Below are 16,106 nucleotides of genomic sequence, written 5' to 3'. Positions count from 1 at the left end.
CTCAATAGCCTGCTCCCACTTTCTTCCCATATCCTTTGATCCCTTTCACCCCAATAGCTATATCTAACTCTTTGAAAATATACAATGTTTTGGCCTCAACTACTTCTGTGGTAACAAATTCCACAGGCTTATCACTCTCTGGGTGAAGAAATTTCTCCTCATCTCAGTCCTAAATGGTCTACCCCGTATCCTCAGACTGTGACCCCTGGTTCTGGACTCCCGCATCATCGGGAACACCCTTCCTGCATCTACCCTGTCTAGTCCTGTTAGAATTTTAAAGGTTTATATGAGATCCCCCTCATTCTTCTGAACTCCAGCGAATATAATCCTAATTGACTCAATCTCTCCTCATATGTCAGTCCTGCCATCCCAGGAATCAGTCGGGTAAACCTTCACTGCACTCCCTCTATAGCAAGAACATCCTTCCTCAGATAAGGAGACGAAAACTGCACACAATATTCCAGATGTGGTCTCACCAAGGCCCTGTATAATTGTAGCAAGACATCCCTGCTCCTGTGCTCAAATCCTCTCGCTATGAAGGCCAACATACCATTTGCCTTCTTTATCGCCTGCTGCACCTGCATGCTTAGCTTCAGCGACATCCAGGTCTCGTTGCACATTCCCCCTCTCTCAATTTATAGCCATTCAGATAATAATCTGCCTTCCTGTTTCTGCTACCAAAGTGGATAACCTCACATTTATCCACATGATACTGCATCTGCCATGCATTTGCCCACTCACTCAGCTTGTCCAAATCACACTGAAGCATCTCTGCATCCTCCTCACAGCTCACCCTCCCACCCAGCTTTGTGGTTGTAGCAGTTGAGGCCTGGGAACCAGGTGAACATAGCTAAGGGTCCTCTTGACTCCTGTTGAGAGGAAACCTCAGCTGAAAGAGGCGAACATGTCAGAAACTCTGGTATAGGAAGTGAAATCATTGAAGAAAGCACACAAATACATGGATTGGAAAAAGGGATGGGATTCTTACTGGAGACAAGAAGAAAGCTGATCAAGAGTTATGGACTCATAATGGATGTCACTGGAAAATCCATCATCAGAGATGGAGAGAAAATATTCCTGGAAGGTAAGGGTCAGAAACCATGTGAAGGAAATTGGGGGCACAGGTAAAGTAATTCTCCAGATTAGAATGAAAGCCAGAAGCAACAAAATAACAGAAGAAGAGATCCGGAAAGGAGCTTGAGTAAGACTGGAACAAAGGGTGTTTCACATATCCCATAAAAAGACAGGCATAGCTGGAGCCCTTGCAGATTTCCCTGTGTAGCAAAGGTCTAGTTAAATTTTAAGCAAAAACACATTACCTAAAAAAGATGTTAATTTACATTTCCAGATATTGAAAATATTGATAAATCAAAGTTGGGACAGCAATATATTGAAACCTTCACAACAGCCATGTCAGAGCAGAAACCACTTTAAAATATGGATAGAAACTTTAATAATCAATTTTTGTTTGCTTGCCACTGCAGTTTGTTTTAGTACATACAGAATTTCCTCAGGATGCTGTTGGTTGTATTGCACCTCACTAAAGTGCTCCTTCTCCTGATGGAGCACATTGGCAATAATAAATAGGTCATGATGAGCTGAACAATCAGCTGTGTACTGAAGATACTTGCCAGATTGATACAGGGAAGGAAGGCTCTCTTTGTTTTGTACACCTCAGTTGTGTGACTGTAGGGAAGTGCCTGGAAAAGAGAATCAGAGGAAGACTCAATCACGGATTATTTTTATGCACCTCATTCATTTCACAGTGACATTGATAGAAAGCAGCAGGTGATCACTCACCCTGTTGGGTATCTAGCACAAAAAGGCCCACTCAGAACTAGGAGAAAGGACCTAAATATAGATTAAGCAGCAATGTGAAAGTAGTTGGACTTTCAGGAGTTAAGGTATGTCCAGAACTAGTAAAGAGATTGCAGTCACTAGAGTCAAATCAAACTACCTGACATCACAATCTGTCTATTCAACATACTTTTGGCCATGCTACTGACATATCCAAAATCACGTCTTGCACAGCCTACATCAGAAGTTTGCATGTATGACCCAGATGCCATTTTGGAGTTAAAATAGCACTTATAGTTCCGAAAATGCAGGTGCTATGGAGGAGAATTTTGCAGCCTTAGTGTTTCACTCACTGAATAATTAGAAACTGATATGTATAATGTTAGCATGTTGCCACCTGCAATATCCACCTCAATATTGCTGTCAGAGTAAGATAATTGCTGAGGATAATTGGATAGACAACAATTTAAATGGATGGAAAAGCCTTTAGAATTATACTTTAATGAAGGGTGTTAATGATTTATGCAGATTGTGCACCTTCAAACAGAACTTCTATGTTCCAACACGTACAAGGAGTTCTGTGATCAATATCAAAAATTATGAATAGATCAAAGCACAGTCATATTTGGAAGGCAGACTGCAGCACAGGGACATTTCTGAAGTTGGCAAGGCTCCTTATCAAAGAATAAAGTGACAATCAGTAGGTTTTCCATGTTTCATTGTTTTTTTATTTGCATGATGATCAATCACACTGAGGCAACACTGAGGCACAGTCACTTTCCCTCCTTGAGTTCTGCTGCATTTTATGAATAATTAAATTCTGTATGAAGATAAGCAGGCAGAGCAGATTTATGCAGGTCTCTTATTCCTGGAAAAAATGATATAAGGGTAAAAACAATAATGCTGTTCTCCCAGCAAAATTATGGATTGGGGTGTGGACTCCAACATTGTATATTCACCCACCCATGCACCCTGTCAGTTTGGTCCCCCCAGCGAGTTCACGATCAAGTGAATTTAACCCAAAGTCTACTTAATAAAATGTGCATTATTTTAGGAAGTCTAAGCGCTCAATTTGTGAGGAAACAATAGGCAAAAATGCACCAGCTAACACTTCTACACTGTCCCTCCTGGTAGGAAGATGTCTCAAGGCACTGCACATGGAGGAGGAAAAAGGAGTCAATTGACTTTTCATTCCGATCTTAAACAGTCATAAAAAGGGTTCATTCATCCGATCAATGTGGGCTGGATTCAGAGAGATGAAAGGACATTGCACTTACCCGGCTACCAAGTGCCCACTCCTTTTAAGAACTTGTACTGAGTAGGACAGTGACAGCTTCATTCTCGCTGCAGTTGTCAGTTTTTCGACACTTTAAGAATCTGAAATATTTACATTAAACATTGGGAGAAACAGGTCTTGATAGAAACAGATTTTCATAAATTATCAAAATAAAGCTTAAACTCACTTCCTCTATTATTTAATTTTGAAAGAAGTAGTGGGATTCATTTGGTCTCGTTCCCATTCTGTTTCTAGTGGGATTGGGAATGAGTGTGACAGCAAGACCAAAATGACAATCTCGCATTTGTTGCCCGACCCACGGTGATTCTGGAGCAGCCCGAGAAATAGTCGACTAGCATTGCTGCCCGAAACTGGTTTGCTTAGCCCACTGCTTGCCTAACGAATGGATCACACAAGAGTCAACCTCAGTAATTTTACTTCTGTACAAAGCACAATATTGTATTTTAAAATACGTTGTGACTGTGCATCTTTTTTCTTGTCTATTGTCCTTGGAGTTGTTGACTCGCGCTGGGATAGCATTCCACAGGCAGCAGCCAATTTCCAGTTTCTCATCAAAGCGGACATTGTGTGAACCTGTACAGTCAGTACCAGGCTATTCAACCTAGGGGAGAAGCATCACGGTTTGGCCCTCATATATATACATACATTTTCAAACTGCGGGCAGCAGCTGAAGCACTACCTGACTTGTCCACTTGACACAGTGGCCGGGTGTAAATGTCCAATTGCGTGCCCAGCTGGGGTTATTCCACTCAGCACAGACTGAGAATTGGACCTAGGATATTCCTAGTCCATCGACTTCAGCTTAGTTCTATCAAGTGAGCCAGTTATGATTTAAAAAAGACATTTCCCCAAAAGACGTTTCTTTGTTCTGCTCTTATTCCCCAGCAAAGGTTTATTCTTTAATAAAAGTGCCCTGGAAAGTGAAATAACTCCAAAAACTGCAAGTTAAATATGTCTTTTCATTTCTGTGTCAATGTCTCCTTCTAGCCAATTATAAAAAATCATCAAAAGCCTTAATGTCTTTCATTTAGAAGCAGATAGACATAAAGTGCTGCTTTGCTCTATTGAAAGTACAGTAGCTTGGTATGTGATAGCATGACAGCAAATGATGAATAGCTTTGGACGGTACCAATGCTTGTAACCAAGTGAGGGAAAACTTGTGCTCTATTAAAATGCCTCCTTGAATTAATCAAATTGATATGGGTGAAGCAAGTTGACCTTTTTCATCATTATAAAAATTCATAAATTTATGGCCAATGTTTCAACAAATCTCTTGTAGTTGGCAGATTTATTTCACATAAGCTTGCACTTTTTCCTTCAGACAATGGTATGGCTTTTTCTATGGGCATTTAAAAAATAGACTGCAGTTTTCCCATGAGCAGGGCAGAGGTCTAAAAATAGCAGGGCTATATGGAAAGGTAGACATACATGATGGATTTTTTTTTTAGTGTTGCAGGAAAGGAGATCACCTCTAGGCATGTTTACAAATGCTGCAGAGATCATTTTGAATTTGATTTTAAAATATCACACCCGAGGACATTACAAAATTAACATAGTTAAACGAAAGTAAAATAGGTTAATCTGTACATTAAAATAAGATCCACTGTAAAATTGATGTTTCTTTACGGGCACAATCAAAGGCCAGCATGAATGTATAGGAATAAATCTTACAAGTTGTATGGCTCAGCTTTGTGCCTCAGTACCTTCAAACCCCAGCCAGCTTGTTGATAATTATGATCCTATGTGAAATGCATTCAGACAAGTTGAATCCAGTGCCTGTGAGAGTGAACGCATGCTACAATTCTACCCATAAACTTGGCATCCAGTTGGCACCATGACCTGCATTGGCCCGTAGGGCAAATGGTGTGGGAAAAGGAAAATTTCACAGGGGTTATAGCCAATGCTGATTCAGGTTGTGGGCTTAAAGCACTTTGGCCCCAAAATTTGATAACCCTCAGAAGTGGTGCATGGGTTTCCATGCACAATTAACCGATGAAGGTAGCACGCAAGCTTCACACTGCAAACTAATTGAACTGATTGTAGCGTGCTGCCAGTGCAAAGTGCACTGTTGAATGGCTGTACACTGCAATGGCAGGCTCAAAACCATGAGGGGCTAGTACAAGTTCAAGCTAGCTGCATTAGTTAAAGTCAGCCTGCACCTCTTAAAGGGGAAGTACATTTTGGCTAAAGCAGATGCTGGTAGTCTTTCTAAAAGTGATTTTGATATGGAAGAGATACAAAAATGGTAGAACATGGAGGAGTGCAGGTTCCAGGTTTTTTTGTCATTGGACTGGAGGCTCAGCGCAGGAGGTAGAGAAGAGGAGAGATGTCATTTATCCCCGGAGGACCAGGAGACCCTTAAGACAATCTTTGCAAATGAAATGAGACCAGTTAGCCTTCATGGTCAATTGGTCATTGCAGTCAATGCCAGGAGCCTAATCCCGAGGTCCTGAATGCAATGCTACAAGGAGTTTAATGACCTCGTTCAAATGGTCAAGATCAGTAACTGTGGACGGGATTTCCCATGCCCGCTGGCGATGGGCATGTTTGGTGGCATGAGCAGACAATATGGCTCAATTAGTTTCACGATGGCATGTTTGCGATCTTCCACTCAGCCCGCCAATGGGGGGCTGTGTTTCCCGCCATCAGACGTCAGGAGCCTCATTGCAATACATCTGCATATTATTATTAGGCCAGCCCACCTAAATTGTTCCACTCCCCCACTGGATCGTCCGCCCATGTCAGCGGGAAAACATGCCAATGTGTTTCACAACAGCATATATAAGGCATGCACGTGGTGGGCAGCACTTCACTTGGGACTTCAAGGTTTGTTTGCCTACCTTGCTTCAATCAGCACTCACAGTCATCAACGCCAGGCTTCACAGACAGCACCACATCACTTTTAGGGGGCTCACAGCTAGGTGTCTACCTACCAGATCAGCCATATGTGGGTGGCTTTTAAATGGCTGCAGGGCAAGGTCTTGTTTGGGGAAGGGGAAGAAGTGGCCTCAGGTAAGGGAAGAGGCTGCAGGACGAGAGCTGTACTGGGGAAGGAGGGTATCCCAGGGTTTGTGTTGGGGCACATGTTGATTTGTGCAAGTGGCCTCAAGATGGTGAGGGCTGAGGAGGCAGTTTGCAGAGGAGATGAGGCCAGGTGGACATATGAGGTTATGTGTGTGAGAATGGGTGGTGATGTCCCTTGAGCTGGCAGTGAGTGAGATGCCAGTGAATATGTGATGGGCTTGAGTGTGTGAGTTTAGAGTGATGAGATGGCTGCCATACCCTGGCTGCATGAATGAGATCATTCATCCTCTATCTGCATTGGATGGCGAACCTCTTGTGTACAGCATTGACATTCATCACCACTGCCATCGCCTACCAAGCCAGAGTGGTAATGTTGCTGCCCCTCCTGCGGTCAGAGTGGGGGTAGAGGACATCACAGCGGGCCTCCACAGTGTCCAAAAGTTGCTCAAGGGCTGCAGTCTTCTTGCCTTTCAGGGCCATGTCTTCTTTGTTGTAGTCCTGGGCTGGAAGCACTGAGCGCGGCTGCACTTTAAATATGGTGCCTGGCACGATGAAGCAGCGAGGTGACGGTGTGGCAGGCAAATTGGAGGCCATCCGCCATCAAAATGATGTGTATCCTGGGAATGCATAATTAATGTGGCGGGTTTGGGATGATACGGCATGAAAAGCCGCCATTGAGGCTGGTGGGTAAAACATCGTTTTTCCTGCCCGCTACCGTACTTAGTGCAAATCTGGGCTGGTTACTTGTATCTTCAAATCACATATCCTACTATTAACCTCATGCAGTGCTTAATGCACCACACCCCATCATTCAACTGCCAACAAACTCAATCAATCAGCACTCATACTGAAAATTCATAACTTCACCTCACCCTCATAAACTTAATTCTGCTGCAAAGCTCACACCCACATCTCACAGCTTACACAGACTGCCAGCTATTCAACACTGACAGCCACATCACCCATCGCATTGCACCACACTCACTGCCACACTTCAGTCTCTCTTGCAGGACAAGTTTGCGCATAACCAGAGGCTGTAAGAGCTAACAAGTGGGGGACAGGCATGGTTGCATCTTCTTGTTCCCATTGATAAGACAGTGTTTGCCACCATTGTATTGGCTATGACTGAGGCCATAGCCAGCAATGGGGCTGAAAACATTGAAGATGATGTTATCCTCATACCTAATGCTCATCACATCCTGCTTTCTCTTCATCCCATAATCTCTTTGATTTACAAACTGCACATGGTGTAAGCATGCACCTGTTGCTTTGCCCCAGTCCCCTTACCACAACTCTTCTTTTCCCTTTTAGAAAGGGAAGAGCTGCAACCTGGTCAGGCAGTAGTGAAAGAGCAAAAAGTGAAAGAGCAGGAAGACAGTGATGATGATGAAACGCCATCACTGGCTCTCATGCTCGCAGCCACCAGCTCAGATACTGGCACTGTGCCTACTTTAAAGGGTAACATAGAGGCAGGATCTGCACATGATGAGATGCCAGACTTGAGTGGCCTACAGCAAAGGCAGGGGATAAGAGTAGCAGCGTGTCAGCTCAGTGCAGGGTAAGGTCACACACAAGTTCTGCGGCAGAGGAATCACCACTTCTAGACTAAAAAATGATGGGCTTCAAGTTCTGTGTAAAGCCTTGTGCCAAGTCAGCTCCAAACTCCTCCAGTCTGCTCAACATTGACTGCAGGTTTTATGGCAGGCCTGACAATGCACCAAACACATCATTGTGCATGCCCATCAGCTTTCATCTATAGCCTAGTTTCTCATCAAAATCCTCATCTGAATCCTCTGCCGCAGAACTTGTGTGTGACCTCACCCTGCACTGAGCTGACACGGTGCTACTCTTATCCCCTGCCTTTTCTGTAGGCCACTCAAGTCTGGCATCTCATCATGTGCAGATCCCGCCTCTATGCTATCCTTTAAAGTAGGCACAGTGCCAGTATCTGAGCTGGTGGCTGCGAGCATGAGAGCGAGTGATGGCGTTTCATCATTATCACTGTCTTCCGGCTCTTTCACTTTTTGCTCTTTCACTACTGCCTGACCAGGTTGCAGCTCTTCCCTTTCTAAAAGGGAAAAGAAGAGTTGTGGTAAGGGGACTGGGGCAAAGCAAGAGGTGCATGCTTACACTTTCTGCAGTTTGTAAATCAAAGAGATAATGGGATGAAGAGAAAGCAGGACGTGATGAGCATTAGGTATGAGGATAACATAATTTTCAATGTTTTCAGCCCCATTGCTGGCCACGGCCTCAGTCATAGCCAATGCACTAATGGCAAACACTGTCTTATCCATGGGAGCAAGAAAATGCAGCCATGCCTGTTCCCTGCTTGTTAGCTCCTACAGCCTCTGGTTATGCGCAGACTTGTCCTGCAAGAGAGACTGAAGTGTGGCAGTGAGTGTGGTGCAATGTGGCACAGAGCTGCCTCAGGAAGATGAAGAGTTTTAAAAAAATAAATTAAAAATGTTGTAAAACATGTCCCCTCACGTGACTCTGTCATATGAACAGGGACGTGTTATTGATTAAATTTTAAAATTTTAATTTTATTTTTATTTGCTTTAGGAAACCTCATCCCGCCTATGGATGAGGTTTCCTAAAAAGTGAAAAGGCCGCTTGGCCTTTTCACCTGCCTGCCATCAGAAGTATTGCATACCTGCCGACCGAAATATCACACGACTGTGTGTTGACTTCGGGACGCTTGGCCGACATCAACGTGTATCATTTTAAGCTCGAGTGGATTGGGCACACAGCTGCCTGCCGAGGACAAAATTTTGGCCATTGATTTGTATAACACCCTGAAAGGTAAACATCATGAAAAACACTCCTTCACCCACACAGACAGTCACACGCGCACACATAGATGGATTCTAGAGATGAAGCATGCACTTAGGTTATTAACAGAAACACAAGAAGCAAACCCTATAAATTAAAATGCATGTATTGCAGGTCTGAATGGGTTCTCTCTCATGGCTCTTTGGATAAATGGAAGTTGGAAGTGTCTGGGTTTCCAGACTAAGTTGTGGCCAAGTTTCTGTAGAGACAAATCTTTGCAGGTGAAGACAAATTAGCCCTTTTCTCCCTCACTGTCTGAGTTGACTGGTAGTTTTGGTGGGGTCCTATTCTTCTTTCTGGAGGAATGGTCCCTCTTGTCCTGTTGGTTCCCAGACTGACCCATCTTTACCTGGTTCTTTGGTTAATGAGATTTGTTATCTGAAGTCAGTTTTGATCATATGACCACATGGTCAATACTTCTATTGTCCACACAAATGATTTGAAGTTAGAAGCTATTGCTACACAATGGCCAGGATTTTATGGCCTCCCACGCAGTGGGATATTACAGTCCTGCCAAACTGAATGGAGATTTAAATGGCTCACCGCATCCACCAGGGGGAGACACACCACAGGAGGGCGTAAAACCCTGACCAATGAGGTGGTGGCTATTCAAACCAGCTTGTGATAAACTGCTTTTTCCCGCACCTTTCTTTGTTAAATGTCAAGCTCGCAGACACTGAGTTTTGGGGGTGAGCTGTTGATTTTTAGTTTTGGTAAAGACCCAGTAAATAGGAGGTGTAAATTCACAAGTGGTTTCACATTTTGAATGCCTTTTCAGGGGAGGGTATTCCATCCACCATTATTTACACTTTAAGAACTTTCCAGAGACCTGAGTTAATTCTTTGTCTGGACAGAAATTATAAAAGGTCACCTGAGCATCAGCGGCCATCTTTGCAGCACATTGTCCACTTTTTAATGTCACTTTCAAAAAGTCCACATGAATAACATTTGTATCTTGCAAATTATGAATATGATATCTTTGCTGGGCATGACATGCCCACCTCAGTATGAACAGACTTGGGCACATTGCACCTGAAAATCATGGAAACAAATTTCTAACCCTCTGACCCTGACCCTAAGTATCCAGTAATTATAATGCAATTATACTACTCGATATATCTACATTTAAAGATTGTTTGAATATATTTCTGGTGCATGCAGAATCCACAATCGATTTTAAAAGGGATTTGGATAAACATTTCAAGGGAGAAAAATGTTAAAGGATAGGAGTCTGGGACTAAATGGAAAGCTATTTCAGAGACCTGGTGTAGACACAATGGGCTGTATGACTCTTTCTGTGCCGTACATCTACGAAACATTTTCTATATTGTTCTACATTTACATATTGTGTATTCTATTGATATGCAATGTATATTGCACATAATTCTTAAACTCATTGATTCAATTTCCCATTATACAACATGCGCCAGAAGCAGATTTAATGCACAAATATGTAAGCAACAACTTTAATTATGTGACTACAGAATGTGAAGGACAGATATTTGTTTTTTATTATCTATTTGTTGTAGGTGAGCCCATTATTTATTTATCTACTCATTCTTTTCATGTTTATTTTACTAATCTTGCACCAGATTCAGTATTTTTTTCTTAATTGCCTATGAAAAATCTTTTTAGTGCTGCACTCTGCTAGTTGCACCCAGACCTTAGAGGGACTGCTACTGTGTTTATCTTTTCAAGTCTTTATCACAACCCTTTTTTGCCCCTTATGAAACTTGGGACACACAACCATCCACTTTCTTAGAGAGGAAAGGACAATGGGGAGCTAACAGGAAAGAACAATGGGATTACAGATACCTTTCTCAAGAATTGGATATTGACAATAGCCTTTGAAAGGGAGAGGGATGCTGGGCAAACATAAGGGAGCCAGAGATATTGGCTAATTTTGGAAGAATTGAGTGGATTTGAGTAAAGAGAGAATTGAGGGCAAGGATTTGAACTGGTGATTAGTCATGGAAGAAAGGAGTTTTGGGTTATGCTTGCCCTCTAGGATGGCCCTGGGGTAGTACGAAGACTTGGCCAGTGAAAGCAAAACTTGCTAATGCTTGACATGGTCAATTAATAATCTGACCAGTTGAATACTTGAATTTGTAGCTCTCTGACATAGGATGCGAAGGTGAGCATTTTACAAGGGGAATGGAAGGGGTGGGAGATGGTGAATGATTTGAATGTGATAAAGGAATGAAATGCTAAAGGGAAGAAGCATTTTACCAGATCAATATGGTGAAGATGTTTTGATTGGTGGAAAGTGAAAAGAGAAGTTGAGAATATGAGAGTAGCATTAATGAGAGAGCTGGGAGATAATGGGCTGATTTTCATGATTGTCAAGGGAATCACAAGTCAGCCATTACCTGACATCGCATTCCTAAGTTCTGAATTAGCCCAGGCTCACATGTTATTTTCACAATGGGGAGCCAGGGGCGGGCAGAAGTCAGGGCCACTGCCTCCCGATTAAGACCTAATGTAGGAATAAAGGCAGGTAGATGCTGGGGCCGGCAGATTAGAAGGCCTGCCTCCATTCACTGGGACATCAGCCCAGTTCTGTGCAGGATTGTTAGGCTCCCCTAACCCTCACAACTCATCCCCTATCCACCGCCTTGCCCTCTGTATACACCCCATAACTCTCATGTCCCATACTCCCTCCATACACCCCATATCTCCCATTCCCCCAGCATACCTCCATGCCTCCTCCATATTCAAATACTATGGACAGAACTCATTAGTCCTATAATAACACTGGGAAGTCTTTGATGTGCTCATGAAATAAAAACAAACAATCATCCATTCAAACTCCAGTTGAAAAGATATTGTTCTCCTTAGAAGCTTATAAAATTATCAAACACATAGCCATTCAAACTCCCTTTGAAAAAACTTGCTCCTCTCAAGTACTCATAAATCTGTCAAAATAAACAAACAGCCAATCAAAAATCTCTTCAAAATGCTTTAATCTTATTAATTGTTCATGAAGCTGTCAATCAAACTGAGCTCACAATCCCTTTCACAGCTGTGTAAACAATCCCTGTTGAGCTAGATCCAGTAATGGAGTTTGGAACTCAGCTAATCATTCATAATAAGATTCCATGCACAGTTGAATAAACAAACCCTGAAAGCTCAATATAATAGGCCGGCCATCTGCATGTTTTTTTCAAAGGCTCAACAAATGGAATTTCAATCAAAGAGTCTGACATCTGTTCAGTTTTTTCAAAGGCTTAACAGATGTCTGAACTTTAAATCAATGTAAAAAATCAAAGTACAGTATCCAAATGAGCCATAAAAATCAGATTCTCAGTACTGTTGATTGCAGAGGAACACTTTATCCACTAGATGAAGTACTCCAATGCATGTGAACACTTACACAATGCTGATAAATTTGTTGGTCACTTATCTTTTAAGGACAGAGCCCTATGAGCAATCATTGCATTAAGAATATCATTAAATTATCATACATTATTAGGTATGACATTTGAATTTGGCAAGAATTTTTAAACTTACCTGTCAAAAGGCTCCCGATTCCTTGACAGGTTTCTCCCAGTGTTCACAAACTGACAGACCTGATGTGTTTCACACAAGCTTCAGGAACTGACCAGCTTCACTGAAAAATAGCAATCTCTGAGTAAATACACAACTGAGCAAGCATTTAAACGGCTGAACCCAACATCACTTTGAGTGAGCTTTGGGTAGCCACCCATCACAACTTCTGTGCTGATCAAAATGACAGCTGGTAGGAAATTTGAATTTAAGGTCCCTTTTGCCTCCACTTTCGGCTGCCCAACACGGAGTTGCCCATGTCAGGATGGTAAAATCCAACCAAACATTTTCCATTGGCAAAGAACGGGAATAATAGGGTAGAAACTGGGTGAAGATCAGGGATGTGAATGGTAAGGAAGAAGAGGCAGTGGTCAGATATAGTCTGATCAGTGATCAAAACCTCAAAAACATTGAATCAGTAAGATCGAGGTCATAAGATAAAATAAGAAGGAAAATCAAAAAGATGACTTGTATTTTCCATTTTATAATAGCACCAAATAATTTTCCTTTTAAGATTGCACCAGCCACTCCCTGTAAAAGCTGATTAGGTAGCTCCTAATAACTGCCCTTTGTAACTCCTTTTATAAGGCACTCCCAAGAGGCCATCTTCAATTACTTTTCTTCTGTTGCCAGTGTCAGTTGTTTTCAAAAATCTCCCATGAGTAACAGATTTTTTTCCTCTGAGCCAGTACTGCATTCATTATGGGCTCAGACCTCAAGAATTATCTTGTGAGTAGCTTTGAATGAGAAATTTAGCACAATTGTTTGATTAATGGAAGTGCTGGCTTCAAAGTCTGCCTAACCTGCAGAAAGGCCGGCTTTACAGTCATGCGTTCAAATTGCTGCCTTTGACGTCTTCTCATGCAGATTCTCTAAAAAGTTCCAGGAAGAGTCGGTAAAATCAAATGCGGCTGATGAAAGAATGGAGGTGAACCTGGAAGGAAAGACTTTGTAATTATATAGAACCCTATCACATCTCTTAGTAATGCTTTTAATTGCATAATTAGTTGCTTAAATTGTCTTGAATGTTATGTAGCAAAATGTTGTCATTTGCACGAACCAAAATCCCACAAACAGAAGTGAGAGGAATGATCAACTAATCCATTTTTCGATGGTGTTAGTCCAAAGAAAAGTGGTAGCCATAGGCTCCTGCAGAGCTCCATCCTCTTTATTAAAGAGTACCATTGACCAGTGGCATCTTTACTGTCCAACCTTACGACTCGAGCTGGCAGTTGGGCCCTTGATGAATAGCCCCAACAAGAAAATCATCTAACCACACTAAGGCTGAATCTGGAGAAAGTTTTTAAATCCTATCCTTCCTTCTGATCCATTGCCAATGATTGGGACATTTGGCTCACCCCCTGTGTTTCTTCATTAGCACACAAGGGGGCTGTGCTTAACTCCAAATATGATAAACCACAATTCATAGCAGGGCAACCAAAAAGCTGCCATCAGTTAAAGTGGCAGTGTCACTCAACATTTTTCCATGCTTCCATGATTTAACCTTCAAGGCCATCCAGAAGATACCCTATCAGGCTCAGGCTAATAATTTTTGGAGTTGTGATTATCAGGACTCTCCAGAGCCATTCTACATTTGAGATATAGAACTCCACCCCAGCTGCTGACACTTTGACATCCAGGCTGCAGTTCACAGATCCCAGTGTAAACAACTCCTTCTGCAGCTTAGATTCAAGAAGGGAAGGTGAGTGAGTAAATGGCAGTGATTTGATCATGTCATACCATGATGATGTCATCAGTCCTTCAAGCTCCTCCCATCTGGCTGCACAAAAGTGATTTTCTCTTCATTTCACCTCCTGAAGTATGAATGAACTTTTGGCTCAGTGGCTGACATGGTACTTGTTAAGATTTTAAATGGCTTTAATGCAATGGTTAACAGTTATCACTGACAAACAAAAAGCCTGGTAAACAATTGATCAATTTATCGCTGTTGAAACAAATAAATTAAGCCAATAATCAGGCAGGAGATCAGATTAACTTTAATTTTATAGCTTTTCCACAAACCAGCAAAATGTCACAGTCAGACTAAATTTTATTATTGTTTTTGGGCTAAATGTAGCATTTAAGTCATTTGCAAAAACTTTTTCATTATTATAGCAACAGGAATCAGTTTCTCAGAGGAGGAGGAACAGGAAATCAAAGCACAGCTGGGAGCAGAGAAAGAAAGCCATGTCCAGGTGAAAGGCTGAATTATTTAGCCTTTTATGGTAAGGGTTGTCATGCTGGCTGAAACCATGCCAGGGGACGAGTGAACTGATGGGCACCATCAAAACTGCTGCCTCAACTTCTTTGAATAATTGTGTAGCTGCCAATGCAGCTTTGCCTTTGTGCAGAGAAAAAAAGCCAAATGGGGGAAGCAGATTTATTGTTTATGTCTCTCTGCAGGAAAAGAGGGTTCTAGCTAAGAAGGAGTGTATTTTTCCCACTTGGAATTAAGGACACATAAGGGGGCAGAAGTTTGTCACTGCGTAATGTTCAATTAATAACTTGGCACTATGCCTCCAATCTCACAGGGTAAGGGCAGAGTGCCTGAGTGCCTCCTCAGAAGCCCCATGGCTTGTTTTTCACAAAAGCACAAGGTATTTCAGGATGGGGATGCTCCCTCTGGTGGCTTGGATTTTGCAGACTCTGTGCAGCATTTTCTCCTGCATTGAGATTGAGTAAACTGGGTGAAGTAGACTCATCATTGAGGATTGTGCACAAAGAGGGATGAATGAGCTGAAGTAATTGGTTTGGGGGTATCGTCTTATTATATTAAGGGAGGGATTTTAAGGTGGTGCATACAAGCAATTGCTGCTTGGAGAGAAGAGATGCAATACGATGAGATGCTGAATCAATGCCCCGTTAACCAATATATTTTGCAATGTGAAGGGTTAGTTTTACTGCTATTACTTTTAGAGAGCGAAGAATATGGTTAGTGCCCTAAGAAGTAAAGCAGCAGTGGTTAATATGTTACCTTGTCTTCTCTGGCCAGGTCATTGGGTTGTTTGTGGCACCGGTCTGTAGTCTTAAGGGTGAGGGAATTGGCCTTCAGTAGCAGGGCCACCTTCCTCCAAAATAGTACATGAGACCTTTTTGGCAGATTGCAGCTACAGAAATCCAGCGTTCTGCCTCTCCCATGGTCTGTTTCATTATGGAAGAGTTCAGGTTGAACTCCATGAAATTGTGGAATCTTCTCTGCCTCTCTGTCATGTCCTTGTTTCATGATTGGCTGCTTCTGCTGGTTCCCCTCTGTTAGCTTCACCCACCCTCCCCAATTGCCATTGTGCGCTACTACCCTCTTCCTGACTTGGCTGACGGCTGGGGATTGTTTCCACAGACCCCTGCCACATTAATTCCTGTTCCCGTCCACCAATCAGGTAGTGGATCTGGCAGGGTTTGGTCCAGAGACCAACAAAATTTATGAAAAGGAGGTTAGAATGTTAAAATCAATTGGGCCTCGACACCTCTGTTGTTTCCAGGTTTTCCGTCGGCCTCGTGGCCTATATGTACCATTCCAGTTCAACACAGCCCACCCCCCACACTGTTAAAATCAGGAGTATTCAGTCAGGCTAGCTGGCAGTCAATTCATTGAGTCAAGCATGGCTCCTTA

This window comes from Cetorhinus maximus, chromosome 12 (genome assembly GCF_964194155.1).
Source record: "Cetorhinus maximus chromosome 12, sCetMax3.hap1.1, whole genome shotgun sequence".
NCBI lineage: Eukaryota > Metazoa > Chordata > Chondrichthyes > Lamniformes > Cetorhinidae > Cetorhinus > Cetorhinus maximus.
The sequence above is the reverse complement of the archived record's forward strand: the minus strand, read 5'-3'. Positions refer to the sequence as shown.